This window comes from Ambystoma mexicanum, chromosome 10 (genome assembly GCF_040938575.1).
Source record: "Ambystoma mexicanum isolate Mex_15411 chromosome 10, UKY_AmexF1_1, whole genome shotgun sequence".
NCBI lineage: Eukaryota > Metazoa > Chordata > Amphibia > Caudata > Ambystomatidae > Ambystoma > Ambystoma mexicanum.
Window position 1 is genome coordinate 1,373,340,559 of NC_090932.1, and position 22,311 is coordinate 1,373,362,869.

General features: G+C 48.2%; 1 protein-coding gene across 2 annotated transcripts in view; it reads right to left on the bottom strand.

Moving 5' to 3' along the window:
* The window catches only part of KIAA1671 (KIAA1671 ortholog), a 1,398,419-nt gene extending 1,388,655 nt beyond the window's left edge, over positions 1-9,764 (bottom strand). For both annotated transcript variants that reach the window (XM_069619385.1, XM_069619384.1), the window contains exon 1: positions 9,643-9,764. The gene's annotated coding sequence lies outside the window, so the exon portion shown is untranslated. The remainder of the gene's footprint in view (positions 1-9,642) is intronic.
* Positions 9,765-22,311: the final 12,547 nt, after the last annotated feature.

Sequence of the window (22,311 nt, forward strand, 5' to 3'; positions counted from 1 at the left end):
GGAGTGTCAGATATGCATAACCCCATACATCAGTATTGTTCAGATACATCACAGTGGAGAAAAACAATTCAAATAATAATCATTTGTATGGCATCATTCGTAATTAGATCAGAGTGTAGGGAAAACACAAGGGAAGGAAGAGTAGGTGAACAAGTATTAGTAGGATTTACAGATGAGGAGGCTGTCAATCCAGTGTGGTCGGGATTAGCATAGGGGCAAGTTCACCTGGTGGGTGTCTGTCCTAGTTGTGGATTAAGGTTGAGAGAAGAGGAGTCTCTTAGTTGCTCAATGGTGTCCTGGGTGGATTTAGGCGCAGAGGGTTTGGTCAAGGTTCGTTGTAGTCATCAATGGTTGGCACCTGGATGTGTGGTGAGACATGGTTAGTGCAAGAAAAGTCATATAGCCCACTTTGTCCAATATGCGGTGTGAGCTTAGTATTGTGTGGGGGTGAGATGGAGGAGATGGGTGTTTGCGGGGTGTCAGGGCGCCCTCCTCTCGCTGTCGATGAGTTACCTGTTTTGGTGGGGTCGGTCTGGTGTGCTGACGATCAGGGATGGACTGGTGAGTGTAGTACGACAATGTCCAATTTCGCATTCGCTCGCTGAGGAGCAACTAAATATGGCTTGTATGCCCTTAGATAAGGGGCATCATACCTCTAGGTAGATATGTGGTTGCGAGTCCCGTGGTGCAAAGGAGTGCATGGCAGGTTATTTCTGCGGGGCTCGTGTGCCCAAGAACTCATCTGTTCTAGTTCTGCATTGGTGAAAATGGGTATTGCAGTGGATCGGACCACTGTGACTGTGCAGGGCTCGGATGCCCGGGGACCCCTCTGTCAAGCTTCTCATTTAGAGAAGGCAGATGGGTCCCTGGATGCCCACCTTCCACTAACAGAAGCAGAAAAAAACTATTCGCAATAGAGGATTATCCTTTGCGCCAACCAACAAACTGAATTACACCAATGCACACATTGACCTTCTCATGTTCACCAGGAAGCTCAAACTTAAAAAATACTTCTCTAAGAAGGTGAACCGGTAAACTAAAATAACAACCAAACCTACCATCAGCAATGTAACAATGGATACATTGGATCATACCCACCTGCTAGTCAATCTACCATGCCTCACTGCTGAGGAGGAACAGACCAAAGAATCAGTCATGCAGAACCTGGATATTGAAGAATGCAATATCAGAACTAAAGAGTACAAAGGGAAGTCAACATTCACTCCAAACCTACAGAGAGATAATGCGATTGACATTTTCTCAAAAGCAGTTTCCAGAGATCTCTAGAGAATGCAAGACAAGACTCGTAAACAACACAAAAGAGCACTTACAAACCTTAACAGCCAAGAACTGCAGGCAGTGAAAAATCTACGCAACAACACAGACCTGATAATAAAGGAAGCAGATAAAGGAGACAATATTGTCATTATGAACAGGGAAGATTAACTCCAGATGGCCCGGACACACCTCCAAACAACAAGATGTTATGAGGCACTACCAATGAACCCAATTGGTACCATCAAGGAACAAGCAGTTCAGCTCATAAAGAAATGGCACCATCCTGACCCATGATGAGGCCAAATACCTAAGAACAGATCATCCAAGGACACCAACCATCTACTTTTTATCAAAGGTGCACAAACCCTTCATCAAAATACTGGAGGGCAGACCCATAGTAAGTGCAATTGGATCCATCAATGAACCCATGGCAAAATACATCAATGGTGTGATTGAAAGAGAAGTCCCCAAGATCCCAACCTACTTACCAGACACAATACACACACTGGCAGTCTTACAAGACATCACATGGGAAATCAATTACCTACTAGTGCCCCTAGACGTCAAGGCACTCTATACAGCCATTGAACACAGGCAGGCCCTGGATGCGATAGATTTTGCCTTTTCGCAAACCTCAGCATCACACTATTTGCACCGACAACGATCAAGGAATTACTGGGGTTTTCACCGGCTAACAGCATTATTTTGTTTGATGGCACATGCTACAAACAGAAGAAGGGTATCGCCAAGGGAGCAACATATGCACCAGCCATTGCCAATCTATTCATGAACAAATAAGAACAAGTATATGCCTTCAGTGAGGACAAATACAAGAGGTATATCTTAAAATGGTACCGCTTCATCAACGACATTTTACTCATATGGACAGGCAGCAAGGAAGTACTGGATGAATACAAGGCATTTCTAAACACCAACAGCGTTGGGATAGAGCTGACAGGGACAGAAAACGAGCACACTATCAATTTTCTGGACATCAGAATCTCTGTCGCACACAATGGCCTAGAAACCAGAACATACAGGAAACCCACAGAGGTTAACTCGGTCCTCTTCTCCACTAGTTGTCATAGGAGGAATGTCATTGAAAACATACCCAAAGGTGAATTCATCAGGGCACGTAGGAACTGCAGGACAACAAGCACCTACATTGAAGAATGTGACCCATTATGTAAAAGATTCTTAAGAAGAGGATACAAGCCGACCAACATCACAACAGCGATCAACCATTTGAGCGCAATCCCCAGGACCAAACTGCTCAAACCAAAGCACAGAGAAGATACAGCACAGTCTGCCAAAAACATCCGGTTTGTGACAGGATACAATATGGACAGCACCAAACTCCAGAAGATACTAACCAAACATTGGCATATCCTTGGAGTGTACACCAAGATATACAGGAATGGATAAAAGACAATCCTAAAATATCCTATTGTCAGGCACCTACAATGAGGAGTACGCAGACTCCCTCCTTTATGGAACCTCTGGCAACCACCACAAGCAATTGGCTAACATAAAAATTGTACCAGGATTCCACAAATGCAGACCACCAAGAGTGTACAATTTGGCACAATACAGGAGAAAAGAAATTGACCAATTTATCAACTGTAGGACTAAATTTGTAATTTACATAATCATATGCGTGTGTGGCCTAAAGTACATAGGGAGCACGATACTCAAACTACACACAAGAAACAGGGAACACCTCAACTCCCTCAAAACAGCCGAAGCAAGATACCCACTATCGACCCACTGGCAAGAACAGCACCAGATGGACAACCAGAAAGAGATCCCATTTGTCGGGTTGGAGATGATCAAACCGGAAGAGGAGGAAACAGAGCCCTATGACTGCGCAAAATGAGACAGACTCATTTGTAAAACACGCAACACAGAGCTCGGCTTAAACACAAAACACGAGTTCAATGTCTTTTTGTGATATGACATTAATGTAGATCATAATTTGTCTATTGCATATAAACATGTCATGTTTCAATATAGCACCTCCTGCCAGACTAAGGTAGGAACCCGGCCAACAGCATTAAATGCCCAGCGACTATAAAAATCAAATGCTGGACCCCCTGACCCACCACCAACCCACCTGGAGAGCATCCCCCATCAGGACCAAGATCTAGGCACAAATCTCCCTATCATGGAACTCTGGGATCCTGCCACTTTACGCCAATCATAACCACAGCAGCAATGTGAACTTTTACATACATCCACAGTTTCCTAGATACATGGATCCCACATCCCCATAAGGGTCACAGCCCACCATGACCTACCAGCCAACTGCCCTGTCCAACCCAGCAACATGAACTGTTCCATACAGTAACAGATTCATAGATCCTTGGATCCATCATCCCCATGAGGACCACATCCCCCTTGACCTGCCAGCAAGTTGCCCAGCCCAACAAGCTAGCCCATCCCACTTCTCACCACAAACAGCAACGCAACTGCAAACAAATCACCCCATGCTCCCCCCACCCCCTTTTCATCCTCTGGCTCTCTCCATGCGAGCCCAAGCACTAGCACCCGAGCGCCACAACCCGCTTCAGCCAGGGGCTGACCAGCCTGGTACAACCAGCCAATAATGTTCACACAAACTTCACCCAATAGGATTGCGTGCCATCTGCCCAATACCTGGCCGCTTTATAATAGCTAGACCAGGAAGCCTTTTCTGTGCACTCCGAACCGACGGGGAAACAAACAGACAGACACAGTTGAGCGGCTACCCACCAATAGATGTACCCGTTCCCATTCTCTCACGGGTAAACGCACTCGCCAACGCCAGTCTCAACCACCTCCCCCCGTGGTATCCCCTGGGCACCAAGTAAATTAGGCCCTACGCCCCTCTCCAAACACGAGGTTAGCCCCAAACTGCCTCACGAATTACCAACAGCACGAATGAACCCCTCTGCCTCCTCCAACTGAGAGGCTCGACTGAGGGGTCCCCGGGCACCCGAGCCCTGCATTGCCAACGTCAGGTCCACCGCAACGAGCAGCTCCCCACTACTAGATGCACCTGTTCCCATTTCCCACGGTTAACGAAATCCCCAAACACTGGACCAAGCCAACCCCTTGTGGTATCCCTTGGGAACAGAGAATACCAGCCCACACGCCCCTCTCCTCAAACGAGGCCAGCCCTACCAATACCTCGCTAATCTTCTCAGCATCCACGGACCCCTCTGCCTTCTCCAAGTGAGAAGCTGGACAGAGGGGTAGCCACATTGGTCTGATCCACTGCAATACCCATTTTCCCCAATGCAGAACTGGAACAGATGAGTTCTTGGGCACACAAGCCCCGCAGTAATAACCCGCCATGCACTCCTTTGCACCACGGGACTCGCAACCACATACCTACCTAGAGGTATGATGCCCTTTATCTAATGGCATACGAGCCATATTTAGTTGCTCCTCGGCGAGCGCACGTGAAATTGGACATTGTCGTACTACACTCCCCAGTCCATCCCTGATCGTCAGCACACCAGACCCACCCCACCAAAACAGGTAACTCACCGCCAGCAAGATGAGGGCGCCACAACACCCTGCCAACACCCATCTCCTCCATCTCACCCCCACGCAATACTATGCTCACACCGAACATTAGACATAGCGGGCTTCATGACTTTTCTTGCACTAACCATGTCTCACCACACACCCAGGTACCAACCATTGATGACTACAACGAACCTTGACCAAACCCTCCGCTCCTAAATCCACTCAGAACACCACTGAGCAACCAAGAGTCTCCTCTTCTCTCAACCTTAATCCCCACCAAGGACAGACACCCACCAGGTGAGCCCACCCCGATGCTAATCCCCACCACCCTGCATTGACGGCCTCCTCATCTGTAAATCCTACTAATACTTGCTCACCTACTCTTCCTTCTGTTGTGTTTTCCCCTAAGCTCTGATCTACTTACGAATGATGCCATACAAATGATTGTTATTATTTGAATTGTTTGTCGAGTTGTACTCAGCTGAGTGGGGATGAATACTTATTCTATATTAATTATAGCACCAGCGCCAATTGAGTAGAAACTACAACCAATCTACCAGGGCATACACATTAGGCACCACGAGCACGGGCCTTCCAGTTTCTACCTATCGGCTGCAAGTGCATTTAAGATCTGAAACAACAACAGTGAGTCAGGTGCGGCGACCCACAGTTCCTAGTACTCAAAACTCCTACTGTTATTCAGATCCTCAAAAAGCCATCAGCTGCCACTGGCAATTCCACCAACTATCAGTATCACTTCTCTCACATTACTTTAAATACCTTAAATGTCTCGTTTCTACAGAATGTCCTCTTTCCTTCACACTAAAAATCTCAGAGACCCATTATAATCTGGTTTCTATAGCCTGCATTTCGCAACAGCATTCATCCATGTTTCTAACTTCGATACTACTTCAAAATATCTTCATTCCTTAGCTTACTGGCGTCCTTTGACACAGAGACCCCTTTTCCCTCCTTCAGGCCCTAGAATATTTTTGCATCCAGCGAACTACATTTAAATGGCAAGCCTCTTGCACTGATCTTTAACTATTGCAACACCAACAGCTCTCACCCAACCCCTCACCCAGTTGGCTTCCCCCAAGCTGGCATCCTTGGCCCACTCCATTCATCCTCTACACCTCCTCCCATCCAACATCAAATTTCCTACTTTGGTTTCCATGATCACCTATTTATAGACGAAACCCAATTATTCTCTTTCCCTTAGCTTATTATTGATGGCAAATCGCTGTCCATCGAGAAACTCTTCTAAGACCAATGTAATCTACTTTACTGTCACTAATTTCCCCACTTTCTTCACCCATCTCCTTTTTTTTCCTCCTTCACCAACAGATTGCCAGTTTGGTTGCGACTGTGGCCAGGATCAGCCTTCCCAGTATCTGACAACCGGCTCCTTCCTTTTCAACTCCACCAAAACCATAATTCTAATCTGATTCATTGATGCATAGTGTACCAGCCTCCTTCTTGGACTTCCCCTCTACTCAAGGTTCTCAACTTTGCCACACATACCATCTAAATCTTCCCCGCTCTTCAACCATCCTGGTTGGCTCTCAATATGGAAGCAATCTCTTCTTAAATTCCTACCGCTGGTCTTTAAATCCCTGTGCGCACTTGTTCCTCTCTCCCTAGTAGATACTATACCTCACCCCACTTCACCAGGCACCTTCTGCGCCTCCTTACTCCATAATCTCTGGGACCTCCATTATACTTCTTCTCACTTTTGCCCTGCTTCACTAGAACACCCATTTGTGTCACCTCAAAAATACCAAAAATACCCATTCCTTCAAGTCCTCACTGAAAACCACTTCAATTTAGAAGGGGTTTTCTGCACCTACTCCCACATCATTCCTCCTTCCTGTCTTCCCCCTACCCACCGTACAATATATAAGTTACTGTTTCAACCTGTCTTCTTCACACACTTGTGCTATCACTGTTATCTGTACCATTACCCCCACCCTCATCTTCCACCAGCACGCAACCACCGCTGTATATTGTATGACACCTAATGCAGGATTACCCAGTTGTATGTGGCGTTCCTGGTTGAAACACATTGATCCTCAAATAAATATATCAGACCCTGTCCCCACTAGCTTGCACCGGGACTGTACGCCTCAGTAAGAATCAACAGTGCAGGATATTTCTTGGGTAGTACAGACCTTCAACTACTGCACCCTCTCCAGCAACAAGTACCTTCACTTCAGCAGACCATAATGTGGCATCAGACTTGCCCCACATTGGTCACTGCACCCTGGAGCAAGGTGCCTTCAGCAGACACCATATCAAACTGCTCTGGCTGTCCCGCCTGCCCACAATTGCTCCATGCCTCCAGTGGTAGCCTGCAACAGAGTTCTCCTCCAGAGGAACCCAGCCATAAAACACAGCACCCTCCGCTACTGAATCCATTGCAGTACGACACCGGACTACACAGGTGCTCCCTGTATCAGAGGTTCCTCTCCACAATTCTGGGTGGAAGTGAAAACTCAGATGCAGGAAATGTTCAAGGGAGCGGCCAACCTAGGAGAAGAAATATGGATGTGTGGCATGTGGGCCCCCCCCCCCCAGACAAGTCATTCACAAAGATAATACAAAAACTGAACTTTATGGGCTACCTTATACCAGCATGGCTAGATTGGCTCCACAGGATATGGACCTATGTAGTAATGGAGAGAATCACATATAATCTTCAACGGGACAGACAGAAGTTCGCCACAGACTGGGGAGACGCCATAGAATTCCTGAAAAGAGATTACATGCTGCAATGGTGCCCACACAAGATCCGCATTCTTGATATGTTCACAGGCTAAGATGGACACAGCAAAGGGTCGCAGTGGTATTGCAAAGACGTTAAAACTGGGGGGGTGCGAGGGGGGAAAATAAGGGACAATGTTGATTAAAAAAAAAAAAAAGAAGTTCCTCTCCAACACCACCGATTTAACAACTCCCACCATGGCACTTTACCTTGCCATCACTGGCCAGGCCAGTGATCTTCTGCTTCCATCAGACGTGTGCTTTTTGACCCATCAGGGATCTTTTCAGACAACAGCCATGGCCCCAGGATCCCAGTGATCTCCCCAGTGCCATATGCAGTCTTAATGGCTGCCACACACTCCTTGATCCCAGAAGGGCACTGCTCCCGGTGGCTGCCACCATGAGTTAAGGATTCTTCTTGGGTGGCAAGGGCAGCTGTCTCTTTACATTCACCTCTCCACAGCACCAGCTTCTTTCAACTTGTTAACAAAAAGTTATGATTGAAGTCCAAGGAGTCCACTTTAGTCCCAGTTACGCAAAAATAAACTTCTTTAGTTCAGCATCTTCTTAGCGGCAGTTCCGCGTTAGTTCATAACAATAAACTGACCAGCCACCCATCCTCAGCTACCTGCACCAACTAAGGGTCATTCCTAGAAACTCAGCAGAGCTTGTAGGCATCACTTACTCAACATTCCACAATAAAATGCACAATATCATCTGTAACCTCCATCACTAGCGCTCCTGCACTGACTAAAATCTTCACACGGTCCCAACATCACACTACATACATTGATTCCCTGTGGAATCCTTCCACCTTTTGGCTCGAACACACTTTTCACAGTCCTTTGAGGTCTGGGTTGCCTCCCATCGCCGTTTGGGAAAGATTATCTCCCTCCCACCATTTGTAACCCCGCCTCTTTTAGCGCTTGGAGGCTACCATACAGTAGCATGCAGCACTATACAAATTCTTAAACGAACCAAGAGGAATGCAAAATCCAGTTTGCTTGACCGATATAGATTGCAGCCCATAACTTAGTTTTGAAAATGTTACCTAGATTCCTTGCACAATAAAAGGTTTTCAAAACAATAACAAAAGGTGACAGAAAAGAGCACGAAATAGCCACACCTAAAAGATCAAATTTCATCCAGGCTAACTGAAAACTACTGACGTGTGTGAAGGAAAAAAAAACTAAACCGAAGCCCCACTGCCTACTAGTACCAGCACCGTTTCTTTGATTTAGGATGCAAACAATAAACGCGAGATGACTGCCAGGACGTGGCCCATAATGCAGTTTTATTCGAAACCCGCCGGAGACCTAAACCCCCTTTAGCGATTAGTGCATAATCCCATCAAAAGTAGTTTTCATCTCCCAGAAACAAAGAACAGATCTGGGACTGTAAAACCCAGCGCTGTAACAAGCAAGGGCCATTTCTCGCAACATTTCAAAGTTTCTGCAGGCATTGTTTACTTGCGGTGGTTTGCAAAGCAGCATTTAAAGGAAAAGCGGGTAGGGAACAACTGCGCACGCTTGCTTCCACATCACTTTGAAAATATAGCACAATTTAGTATCACAATCCAAAAATGCGTCATACCAAAGATTTTTAGGAGTGTGGGGACGGAAAGTGTCACACACCAACAGGTACGTAGGCACCTACTGTACTTAAAGCTGAAGGTGGATAGTCAATACTTTTTAAAAGGAAGGACATGGAAAATAACTAGTCGATACATTGCCTCAAACAAAGCGGATTGGCAAGGAACCCGCCCTCAATGAAACAATTGGACCATAAGAAAGTTAAAAGTGTTAAAGAAAGGACGTTTCCAGTGAGCGATTTTTCACTAAAATCCTCCTGACAGGCAAGCGGCAGACCAGCTACCTCATTTGCATTTCATTCAGAAGGCCGGCCCAGCAAAACAAAATGACGGACAGCGCTCTCCGGACGCGAGGGGGCTCTGGAACCCTACTGCCTCCGCAGAACGCCGTGAATTCAGCCGGACTAAAACCACTGCCGTACAAAATGCAAGCCCGCATCCACAAGTACCCTCCTGCTATCTGCGGGCACAAACATGTCACGTTTCTGGACGCTCACCCTGTTTAGCTGCTTCCACGGTTTCAGTCACCGCCACAGGCTGCAGACTTCATCCTTGTGGGAACAGAGGCTCTGCCTGCTCGCAGCACAAAGCATGCACCTGCAGGGGGGAGGAGCCCGTGCAGTACAGGAGGTGTAACATTAGTGGTTGGAGCGGAGCAGTAGGTACGTACATTCATGTGCAGATTCTGAGGCGTTACCAGGAAGTTACATAAATCTCCAACTGTCCCAGCTCTAGTCTGCGTAGCTCCCGGTGCACTTTATTTTCATTGTTTTCTGGGACTTGTAGTGCTGTTATTCGTAATTAGAAATGCCAGAATGTAAAGCGAAACAAACAGAACGGATGGAATAGTCATTCTTTACAGCTGAAAGCACTGGATGTATGATTTTAGAGAGCACGCTCACATTCTATATCAATACCGCAGGCTTACTATTATGCATTAATCTCCTTTACTCGCTTAACAGCGAAGAAACATATACGTAAGAATATCTTATAAAAATAAAGTGCAACAGATTTCAGAGAGAACATGAAATAATTACTTAATAACAGGCCCTAGGATTTGTGCGGCCCCTTTATTTTCATTGGAGAAAATATATGTCACAAAATTAGTCATTAATATCCACCGGGATCAAATAAACGGAGGTTCAAGATCTGAATTTTAAAAGTTAATATTATGGTTGTAGCAATACCAGGAGTGAGGCTTACTTTGGAGAAGCCGACCAAGTAAGCTGAATCCAAACATACCTAATGTGGCTGCACGTTCCAAGGATGTAAGGGCACAGATTGGCCCTGGGCCAGACAGGGCAAAGTGCTTTTGTTGCAGGATAGTGCAATCGTAACAAAGGTTATTTACCAGAAAGGTACTGAGGCAGTCAAAGTAAGCAATTCTGCAGGTCTTCAAATGTCATCAATGGGGCTCAATGCCAGAACAACGTTTGGAGTTCCGCCGGCGGTAAAAGCGCAAAAAAATCCCATAGAGTCCTACGGACTCATAACAAATGGGGACTAACAGTACCACCACAACTGTGGATCCGGCGCAAATTGTGCCAGACTGAGTTGTGGTACTGCTAATTGCTTTGGGTGTTATCCCGGCGCAATTACAGCCGGGATACCGCCCAACTCATGATGAGGCCCAATGTCTCCAGAGCTCACCAGGTCCTTACCAGGCTGGACTAATGCAACAGCCTTTTCCTTAATCTGCCTAACTCATCCCTTTGCACCCTTCAACTAATCCAGAATAGGAGTTCAAGACCTATCCTTGGCCTCAACCCCAGCTACCGCACCCCTCTAGCCCTAAAATCTCTCCACTGGCTCCTGGTTGCTGCAAGGCTGAAGTTCAAGACCCTCTGCATCATCCACAAGGCTTTCTGGGGCCTGGGACCCCTCTACATCCAACTCTCTCTCCCTAAATACCTCCCTGCTAGAGCCCTTTGGCCAACTAGCTCTAACTTTCTGCCGATCAGACACTTCTCCAAGCAGAGAATGGGGGTAGATCGCTCTCTCCTCCACAGGTGCCTCCCTCTGGAATGGCCTCCCTGCCCCTCTCAGACTTGAGCCTGATCTCCTTAAGTTCCGGAAGCTTCTCAAGCTAATGTCCCTGTCTGCTTCCTGACCAGCTGCCTGGTTCCTTCAGAGTTCTCCAGGGCACCAGCCCCCCCATTCCAGTCTCCTCAGACCCCCCTCTCAACCTGCACTTGCCCTTCTCCCCCACACTTGCCTGGCTGGGTCTGCACCCTTGTAGCCCTTCCAGCCCCTTACCGCACACTTTGCTCGTGGACCTTTCATCCCCTGCACTCTCTGCTTTCCCCTGTTTCTGTCCAACTCGGCTCCCCTGGCACTTGTTTTTCCTCACAGGCCCTCCACCCTGACTGGCACTTCTCCCCCTCCCAAGCACTTCTCTTACTGCACTTACACGTTCCGAATGTCACAAGGCCTAGTAGGATAGTTTTTGTTTTGTCCTCCCACCCTCTTGTCTTGTTGCGCCTTGAAACACGTGTATATGCACATTATAAATACCCAATAAATAAATAAAAATAAACCATTTTATGTCTCATTGGCAGTTTGAATAAGCTCCCATCTGGTTATTTGCATCCACTTAGTGTTATCTGCTGCTTGCACCCCAGGAGCGAGAAATGAGGCAAAAAACATTTCAGCATATCTGCACAATCTGTATTTTTGTGGTACCTAACCCAGCTTGTCACTCGACGCTTGAGTTAAATAGTTACTGCAGCAGTGGCGCCGCAGGCTCAGATACCACCGAATCCGCTGATATAACAGGTACTTAGGCTTGGTCATCTGGTGCTAGCGGAGTGCTGTGATATTAGCACCAGTACGGGAGCTTGCAGTGTTCCCATGGAACAAAGACCTCCACAGGACGGCGTCAGTTGTGCATAGGCCAATCTTCCACATACCCAATAGTGGTCCATGAGAGTAGCTGTACTCCCTTGAATATCGGGCATGTCGACAGTCATATTGCAGTTCAGATTCACCCCCAGAAACACACTTCTGTTGCTCCTGAAACCTTTTACATATTTGTAGAAAACCAAGTCACATTTATGTTTAGAATCAAACTTTTTCTAACACATGGTATTCGATGAACCATCAATGAAGAGCACCTTCATCAGTAGTGTCCTCATATGTGGTGCAATCATGCACTGTGTCTTTTGCGTGCATTGGCTCTGAAAATAAAAGTTGCTGTATTGACGGTCTGACACCTCACAATATGAATGGAGGAGTTTAACAGAATTATCTCATACCCTGATGCCCGTTTACATTTTTTGCGTATTTATAATACACCAAAAGCCCACAGGAATCAGGGCGCAGGGTGGTGAGAGTGAATTTAGATTTTTCTAAAATTGCAAAAACCTCATGCTCCACATAAAGTGTGACGGGGCACCCCATGGTAATGGTAGATGATTTCGATATGGCAAATGTAGCAGCTGCCAAAGCCTGCTCGCTTGGGAAGTGTCCCTGCATCACAGGGTCCAGAAGACCACTGAAATATGCCAGGGGCATATGTCCCAGTGAGATCCTTTGTGTGAGGAAGGCTGTCATCACCTGGCCTTGGAGTGTGCAAACAAAAATAATTGCAAATCCAAAACTGCTGCATCTGCTTGACTATGGTAGGTTGTGGGGTATTTTGCACTTCTGTAGCCCTGTCTGGAGTTATTTCTCTCCCTGCCGATGATATTATCTGCCCCAGGTATACAACCTCTTGCTGACAATACTGCAATTCAGCCTTGTCCACCTTGTAACCCTTTTTCTGCAAGTAATGTTAAGCATTGTACTGAATCATTGCGACATTGCTCTTCTTTTTTACTACAAACTAGAAGATCGACAAACATAATGTATGATCCATGCTCTCCACTTGTACGTCTCCTGAATCTATTTGTAGCACCCTAAACATGTTGGTGGACCCGCAGTACCCTTGGGGTAAACAAGTGTGTTGGAACCTTTGTACCCTGTAAGTGAACACTGCAAGTGGTTGGGACTCTGGGTGTTGTGGGATAGGGAAACATGCATTTTTGAGATCTAATTCAGTAAAATAGGTGGCTTCCATGGGGACATTACAGAGGATGGTGACAGGGTTGGGGACCACAGGGAATTCTGATAATACAATATTGTTCAACGGATGTAAGTCCTGCACTATCTACCACGTTGACCCTTTTGCTTTTTTAACAGGTGTGACGAATCCCTTGTTGTCGTCACTTCGCCCCTGGAGGGGGACCCCTCACATGTGGCCAGGGAGGTGAGGCCACTATCCGATTGTCTCCATGGGAGTGGTACTCAAAGGGAGGATCCCATAAGAGGGGACCCCCTCTGCGAGAGAAGGGAAGACTATCAAGGGAGAACGCAGTATGTCAACCACCATGCTGCCCTACATTATTCACCACGCAACACAGAAAGGTCCCAATTACCCCCACTCTCTATGTCTCCTCTTTCTTCTGTTAGTTACTTCATGCATAGTAGCCCTGTCTATTCTATATACAATACTGAGACGAGCAAGAGTGAGGAAAGTATGGGAGTAGATGGCTCTACAAGTACTGACACAAAGAAGAGCAGGACAGTGAAGAGCCCTATGCAGAACCAAGACAAACATACTAGGTATCCGAGATTCAAGAGCTGACTTACTATAAAAACTGACACAGTACTTTCCTCAGGGTCAGTCTTGCCCCAGAGGAGCATCAAGCTGGGAAGCAAAGACACGTAAAGAGGAAGCGCTGCAGACCCGGACGCCTGGAGTAGGAAGTTGGCATCTGAAAAGGCAGAGGGGAGCCCAAGCTCACCTAAACACTGGCAAATGCAATGTCCAGTGGCAGGTAGGAAGCCAACATAGTGGTCCAGGTGAGACCTGACGTGCGGGGAGAAACCAGCGCGGCGGAGCCGCGAGAGCAAACCAGTAGAGCCAAGGGGAAGACAGATAAGCTTGCTGGAGTTGCTGACGACTGGAACCCTCGCAGACCAAATAGGAAGGTATGGGGAAGCAGACCGGGAAGGCACTGGGAACCCCTAGAGGCTGTGGTCGGGAGGAAGTTCAGAACCATCTTCCTCATCCCAATGGGACAGAGCAGAGAGACAAAACAGATATATACTGGGTGTGAGAGCACCCCAAAGAAACCAGAAGAGAAATAAGGGCCTGGGATGCGTATGTTGAGAGAATTGGAGAATTGCATATGTTAGACAATGCTTGGCAGGATAGTAAACCGGCCTGATTTATGAGAAATTATAAACCTGAGAAAGGTGTCTGGGACCCACATAGTGAGAAGAGAAGACATGGGGGAGAAAGAGATATCCTTTGGCAAAATTCGGAAGAATACCAAAGGAAAAGAGAAATCTCCTTTGGCAAAATTCAAGAGAAGACCAGAGGAGGGAGGATATATCCTTTGGTAAAAATCAAGAAATCATTGTGATTATTGACGGAGAGCCTAACAAAGGCCTGGTAAAGGGAGGCATTTCCCCCACCTTTGTTGAACTGTAAAGAATTGACTGAGAAGGCCTGTGGAAAGAAGACCCTTCAGCCATATGTGTGGAACTATACAGAAAAGCCTAGTGAGGGCCAGGGGAAGGAGGATATTCCCCCATCATTCACAAGCTGCCTAAAACCATCCAGAAGTAGGGAGCCACTGTTCTGGAATCAGGGTGTAACCTATTCTATAGTTTCTTTTGATGTGTAAGGGACGGAAATAGGTTTGGGACACAGGGCAGTGGACTACTTGATTTTGATGGACGTTCTGACAACATCCTTAGTTTTGTTTGAAGCAGGGAAACCCCTCTTAGTAATAGGGACAGATAGTGTTCTTCCTTATTTTTCTGTTAAATAAACGTTTATGCAAACAAGCATGCCACCTTTGTGTCCTGCATCTAATTCTGCACCCTTACACAGGATAAATAACTGTGTTGAGGGGGCGTGGCTAGCCAGCCATGTAAGAAGCCGGGAAACCCTGAAGCTCCCGCGGATCCGTCTGCACTCATATGAAGCCCGCCGGCTAAATGCAAAGAAACTGACCCAAAAAAGCATGACCAGTAATATGAAGACAGGCAGCACACAACGTGCATGACTGCACCCAAAATCGCACATCCAGGACGAAGAATTCAGACAAAGGAAAGTTGCATGAATCTCGCAGAGGATCACCCAAAATGGCTGCCCTGGAACAAAGGGCTTAATCTGCCTGCAGTCCCGAAAAGAGGAGCGGAGTGCCGACACACAGACGGCACAGCAGGGAGGTGGCACAGACTGTCGGAGGAGAAGCGCGGTCCAGGGCATCCGCACAGAGCTTCACACAGCCCCTGCGATGACTGGGTCATAGAGACTGCGTAGGGGAGAGACGGACAAAGAAAGAATGCAAACTGTTGAGGCACACATCATCAGGGCAAGACGCGAGGTGGAGGAGGCCCCTCCCGCTGACCGACATCCCCCACAACAAGGAGACAGCAAAGCGGAGAACAGCAGATATTATCCGCCGTGTGAAAGGGCACATGACTCACAAGTATGAGAAGAACCTCCCGACGAGCGCATCGTACTTAGAAACCTGCCGGAGGGCGGACACAGCAAGTGCTAAAGGCAGTGGGGGCCGCGAGGGAAGATGAGCCCCATGGCCCGCAATGAGTAGAGCCAACATGGGCAGCACACTCAAGGGGCACCTGGCCCACCCCAAAAAGGAAGATGGAACCTAATAGGAGACACACAGGTGCACCAAAGGGGATATCCCCCCAATGAGAGCCATATCAGGGTCACACCCTGCAAAGTCGCAGAAGGGCACCCTGCAGCCTGCATTATAAGGGGAGCCTGCCTGACATAGTAGCGGCCCCCTGTCCCAACCTGTGGCACGAAACCAAGAGGAATAACATCCTCCCCAGCACTGTGCCGTCCACACTGGAAGCCGCGGAAACACGGGCACGGCGGAGGACCCAGAATTTACCTGGGGATGAGATACTCAGGTGGACATAGGGATGAGAAAAGAGGAACTCCACTAACAGAAGCCACATCACCCCCGGGGCGTAAGCAGCACAGAACAGGGGACCAGCACTAAAGCCCCTCAGAGCAGGCGCCACAGCAGTAAGCCAACAACATCAGTTGGTGGGGCACTGGACCCCAGACAAACGAGAGAATACAGCAGGAAACCCACGGACAAAACACCACAAACGGCAGAAAACACAATCCCTGAGACGCTGGGCAGAAGAGCCCAGAAGCCATCAGCGCACAAAGAAGGGCCTAATATAGAGAAGCATCAACAAGGGGCAGACACCCAGCGCCGCGATAGCAAGATCGCCCGCCCCGGGGGGGGGAATATCCTGTTGGAACTGAACATGAACAGTCAGCACTGTGGAGACCGGGGCTCTTCGTATAGGGGGCCATCACTCCATCGGATATCGAAATGGCATCCAAACTCCCCAAATCAAAGGGGAAGCAGCCCACCATAGAGGAATACACCAGAACACGACAATCAACAAAGGGAGCCAGAAATAAGGAGAGAAACCCACAAACAGACACAGCACCAGCGAGCAGCGAAAAACACATACTGGAGGCAATAGCAGACCTAAAGGCCACATGGGAGACCAAATTAGAAGCAGCCATGGCAAACCTCAAGACGTCACTTGAATTCAAGATTGACGCAGTGCAGGTGGATGTCACCCTCCTGCGACAAGACATAAGAGCGATCGCATAACGCACAAGCGTGTTGGAGAAAGAGGTTCAATCAAACACCGCCACCTGCAAGGCTAACGCCACCGAGGTCCACACACTGTGCCAACAAGTAAGCAACTTGGAAAATAGGGCTGAGGAGGCCGAAGGACGTGCCCGGAGAAACAATATACACATCATTGGGCTTCCGGAAGGTGAAGAAGGAACAAACCCCACTGAATACATAGAAACTATGCTACTGCAAGAAATTGAAGGTGGGGCGGTCACCCAGAGATTCGCGGTGGAGAGAGCCACCGGGCATTGACACGCAGACCGGCGCTAGGTGCCCCGCCAAGGCCTATCCTCGCCAAAATACTAAATTACCGAGATGGAAAGAATCCTAGAGTATTTACGCAAAGAGGGCACAATAACAAGAGCATCCGCAGCCATAACAGCATACCCGGACTACACACTCCAGTTACAAAGACGCCGATTAAACTTTGGAGCGGTTAAGAGGAGACTGCGGGAGGCAAATCTTAAATATATGCTGATGTACCCTGCAAAGTTAAAACATTTTCATAAAAACAAGGCTCTGTTCTTCGAGACCCCAGAATAATCTATGGATTGGTTGGATGCACAGAACAGCCCACAGGAGACAAAGGAACAACGAGCGGGCAAAGACGACAAGTGAAGCAGCTGTCTCCAACTTCGACGTGCTGTATATATAATAACACTGGGACTTGAATATAGATTCATGGAGGTCAGTTAGAAGATAGACTATACATAAGGCGGGCGAATAATACAGCATATTTGATGCGGGAGACACAGAGGTCCCAACTTGCACCCCAGTAGATAGATTAGCTAGGTTGCCAGTAGTGCAGCAACCACCTGTGTGGTTACTAGCACTGAGTAAATCGGGGCAGGACTGGATGCGGGAAGGCCTGAGATCCAGGGATGGAACTGGGCTACAGTTGGGGATAGGGAGGGTGGGGGGAGAGGGGAATGTTGGGGAGTTTGTAGAGGAGTTAATAAGGGAGCGAGTGATGGGACGGCAGGAGGGTGGGGGGGAGTTGGGGAGTTTGCAGTGGTAGTAGGTAGGGAACGAGCTTGTACCATCGGGATGGGAGGACGAGGAGGGAGGGGGAAGGGATGGGAGACAAACGATAATGGGTGACCTTAGAATAATAACCTGGAATGTTAGAGGTCTCAATAGCTACCTGAAGAGGAATAAGGTAATGATGTACCTGAGAAGGCAAAAAGTGGACATAGCCTTATTGCAAGAAACCCACCTAACTAAAGAGAAACAAGAGGTGGTGAAGAAAAAGTGGTGAGGGACCACCATGGGAGCAACGTACTCGGCATACGCCAGGGGAGTACTCATCTGGGTGGCGCCACATGTGCCCTTCCAGATGCTGCAGGCTAAGGTGGAGCCGGATGGGAGAATGGCAGTGATTCGGGGGTTGCTGGAGAATAGAGAACTGTGCATCATAAATACATACGCCCCAAACCAAGATACAATGGCCTATTTCAAGTCACTTTATAGCAAGATCAGTCCCCACATGGGAGGCGCAGTAATATGGGGGGGACTTCAATTGCACATTGAACCCTAAAATGGACAGATCAGACACAAAACTAAACAAGCCCACCCCAGCTGCGAAAACGTTACAAGCCCTGCTGAGGGACGTTGGGCTGGAAGACATATGGAGGCAGCAACACCCGGGAGATAGGTGCTACTCACACTATGCTGCCCCACATGACCTGTACACGAGACTGGATTACATGTTCGCCACCCTGGAACTTGCTGTGGAAATAACGGGTTCTGAATATAAGGTGAGAATATTATCGGACCACTCCCCTCTGGTCCTGGCGTGGCAACATCAGCCCCCCAAAGCCAAGATCCCAACATGGAGGCTTAGAGCTGAGGCATTGAAAGACACAACATTTCAGGAGGACATGAGGGAGGAGATATTAGGGTATTTCGAAAATAACACTGGAAGTGTGGAGTCAGAGGGTAGTCTATGGGAGGCCTTTAAGGTGGTAGTAAGGGGGGATGCCATATCCAAATCCAAATCCAATAGAGCGAGAGCTACAGGAGACTGAAAAGAAACTAGAAGCAATCATGAAAAGAGAGGGCACCTCACAGGAGGATCCCGAACGAGTGAGGCGATTACAACAGGCGCGTGCTGGGCTCTAGGAGAGGTTATGTAATCTGAATTATAAAAAATATATCGAAAGACAACACGCAGGGGGAGACAAACCGGGGAGGCTGCTTGCATGGTTATACAAAAGTGAGACACCAAGATCAGCAAGTAGAGAGATAACGGGGGAGGAGGGCCAGGTCTGGAACACCCAAGAGAGCGTGAACGAGGGATTCCTTAGATTCTACAAACACCTCTAGGAAGACACAGGAGAGACGGCGGAGCAGGAAACTCAGGAGACACTAGAAGACATAGAACTACCTAAGTTGAGTGAGGCAGACAGGGAGAACCTGGATGCTGTAATCACAATAGAGGAATTAGAGGCAGTGGTAACACACCTGCCCACGAGCAAAGCACCTGGGACAGACGGGCTCCCTAGCGAGCTTTATAAAACGTATAGACAGGAGGTGCTCCCCCCATTACTGGCAATGTTCAACGAGGCCTTCGAGAAAGGAAGGCTGCCGGAATCCTTGAGAGAGGCGGTAATTATCCCACTCCTTAAACCCAACAAGCCAAACACAGACTGTGGGCCTCATTAGGACCCTGGCGGATTTCGCGGTGCTAAATGCACCGCGAAGCACGGCGGAAAGCCGTCGATAGCGCCATGGGGGTTGGCGGATTTACCACCCCATGCCGACCTTGGCGGAGCGGTAAATCCCCAATCCCCATTCTGCCCTTCCCCATTCCCATTCTTGCCCCATAGGGTATAATGGGAGTGGGGAAGGAGTTAATTACGCCACCGTAAAATACGGTGGCGTAATTAACAACGAGGTCCCGTAGCGCCATGGTTTTCTCCGCCTGGTAAAACCAGGCGGAAAACGGCGCCATGGCGCTACGGGAACTCGTAGTACGGCGGACGGGTCCGCCGCGATTAGCGCTGGCGGAAACCCACTCCGCCAGGGTCCTAATGAGGCCCTGTGGGTCATACAGACCACTATCCATGTTAAACCAAGACAGCAAAATCCTCACGTCTGTGCTGGCGAATAGCCTTAAGCGGGAAATAAATGAACTCATTCACTCTGATCAAACTGGATACATCCCAGGTAGACACATATCAGATAACCACAGGAGACTCCACCATATCATTCAACAGGCAGAGGGAGATCCTGACGAAATAGCAGTAGTCTCGCTAGACGCAGTGAAAGCCTTCGACTCAGTAAAATGGCCGTGGATGATGGCGGCCTTGAAAGAATACGGGATGGGCCCAGGGTATCTGCGGTGGGTGAAAATGGTGTACAGCTCCCCAATAGATAGGGTCAAAACAGGAGCGATAATCTCAGACAAATGGCAATTTAGCAGAGGTACGAGACAGGGCTGTCCATGGTCCCTGATGCTGTACATCCTAGCTTTAGAACCACTAGCGATCTGCCTGAGACAGCAGTACGAAGAAATAGGGGTCCACACTAGGGGGGGACCGCACCTGATATCATTGTATGCGGAAGATATGCTGTTATACCTGCGGTACCCAGAGGAAAACTTGCAATATGTCCTGGAAGTGATGGAGCGCTACGCAACCCTTTCGGGCATAGGGGTGAACCCCAAAAAATTGTGCTTGTTCCCCCTGGGGAGGTACAGAGGAGTCCCACAAGAGAACTTGCCTATCTTGCAGATAGCCTGGCAGGCCAAAACATTCAGATAACTGGGGATCAACATACATCACACGGCTGAAGATGAGCACAAATATAACACGGAAAGGGCAGTAGAAGGTAGCAAGAACAGCATCGGGTTCTGGGCGAAGCACCCCTAGCAATGATGGGGAGGGCCACCTTGCTCAAGAGGGTGGTCCTGCAAAGGTTACCACACTTTTTCGCAAATATCCCACTCAGTTTGCCCAAGCGCTTCTTTAGTAAACTCCAGAGCCTATGTAGAGGTTTCCAATGGCACAACTCCAGAAACAGAGTGGCCCTATGGAAATTACAGAATACACATGGCAGAGGGGGCATAAACCTGCCAAACTTCGAGATATACCACCTGGCAGGGCAGCTACAATATGTTGCTAGGTGGCTGTTGGAATACGAGACAGCAGAACCTAGACTGCTGAGGGGGGAATGTGACCCTTACTTTCTAAGAGAACTGATATGGTTACCCAAAACAGAGCTACAGGAACGATCGAGATTGCTGGAACTGGGCTGGTATACATGGCGCAAAGCGTGCCATGCTATGGGAAACCCAACACCATGCTGCCCGCAGGCGCCATTGGTGGCGCTATGCGGGGCGGATGAGCAAATGAGGAAGGGATCCGCAAGCACTGGGAGCCGGTGGGCCTGGCGACCTTGGGAGATATATTGCAAGAGGGGAAGGCACTGGACTTCCAGATGTTAATGGAAGAAACTGGGATACACACGGGGCAATACATCACACATACTAGAATAGTCAAACGTGTAAAGGAAAGGTGGTCTGAAATAACACTAGCAGAAGAACCTGATACTGCCATAGAAACAATGTATGATATTTCAGAGGGAGGGCATGAAATATCCCGGATTTACGAACTGGTGATGTCCAAAGTGGGCAAGGAGCTGCATCAATTGAGACGGGATTGGGAGGAGGAAGCGGGAGAGCCTATGCAAGACGGGCAATGGGAAAGAGCTCAGAGATATCATAAAAAGGTGTCTAAGAACGCAAGGCTGCAGCAGATTCAGTTATATGTCACCCATAGAGCGTACATGACTCCCTGTAAGATTGACAGATTTGGGAGCACAGAAGCACAAAAATGTCCCAAGTGCGGGGAGGTGGATGCCAGGATGATCCACATGTTTTGGGCGTGCCCGGAGGTGGGCAGATTCTGGGAGGAAATCAAGCTACGATTGTCTGAAAAGGGAATCAAGCTAGATGTGGAATCCGTGTGGGCATGCATGATAGGGGGATTCAGCAGACCTCGCAACCTGAGACACATATGCAAACTCAAGGACCTGGCCTACATTCTGGCAAAAAGGAGGATAGCCATGAGCTGGAAAGCAGCCCATAGACCCAGACTAGAGGTATGGTGGAACGATCTTCTGAAATGGGCAGAAGCTGAGACAGCAGCATGGTGTGAGGCAGCCAACAGAGGGGAGGATAATGAAGTGGGACCTCTGACAGCATGAAGACAAATGGTAGCCACATTGTCGGGACGCTCCCAGGCCGATACCAGTGAATGTGATATGTCTGAAAACAGGGAAGGGGATTAACCCCAAGAGAAGGGAAGTCTGAAGGACAGAGATGGAAGCTCGAGTTAAAAAGGGGGTGGGGGGCGGGAAGACAATAATAAATAAGACGCAAATGTATGCTAAAATGTTTGTGTTTGAAAATGTCGGGTGTGATGGTTTTGTTTTGTTTGTTGTAAAAACGAATAAAAATTATTTTTTTTAAAA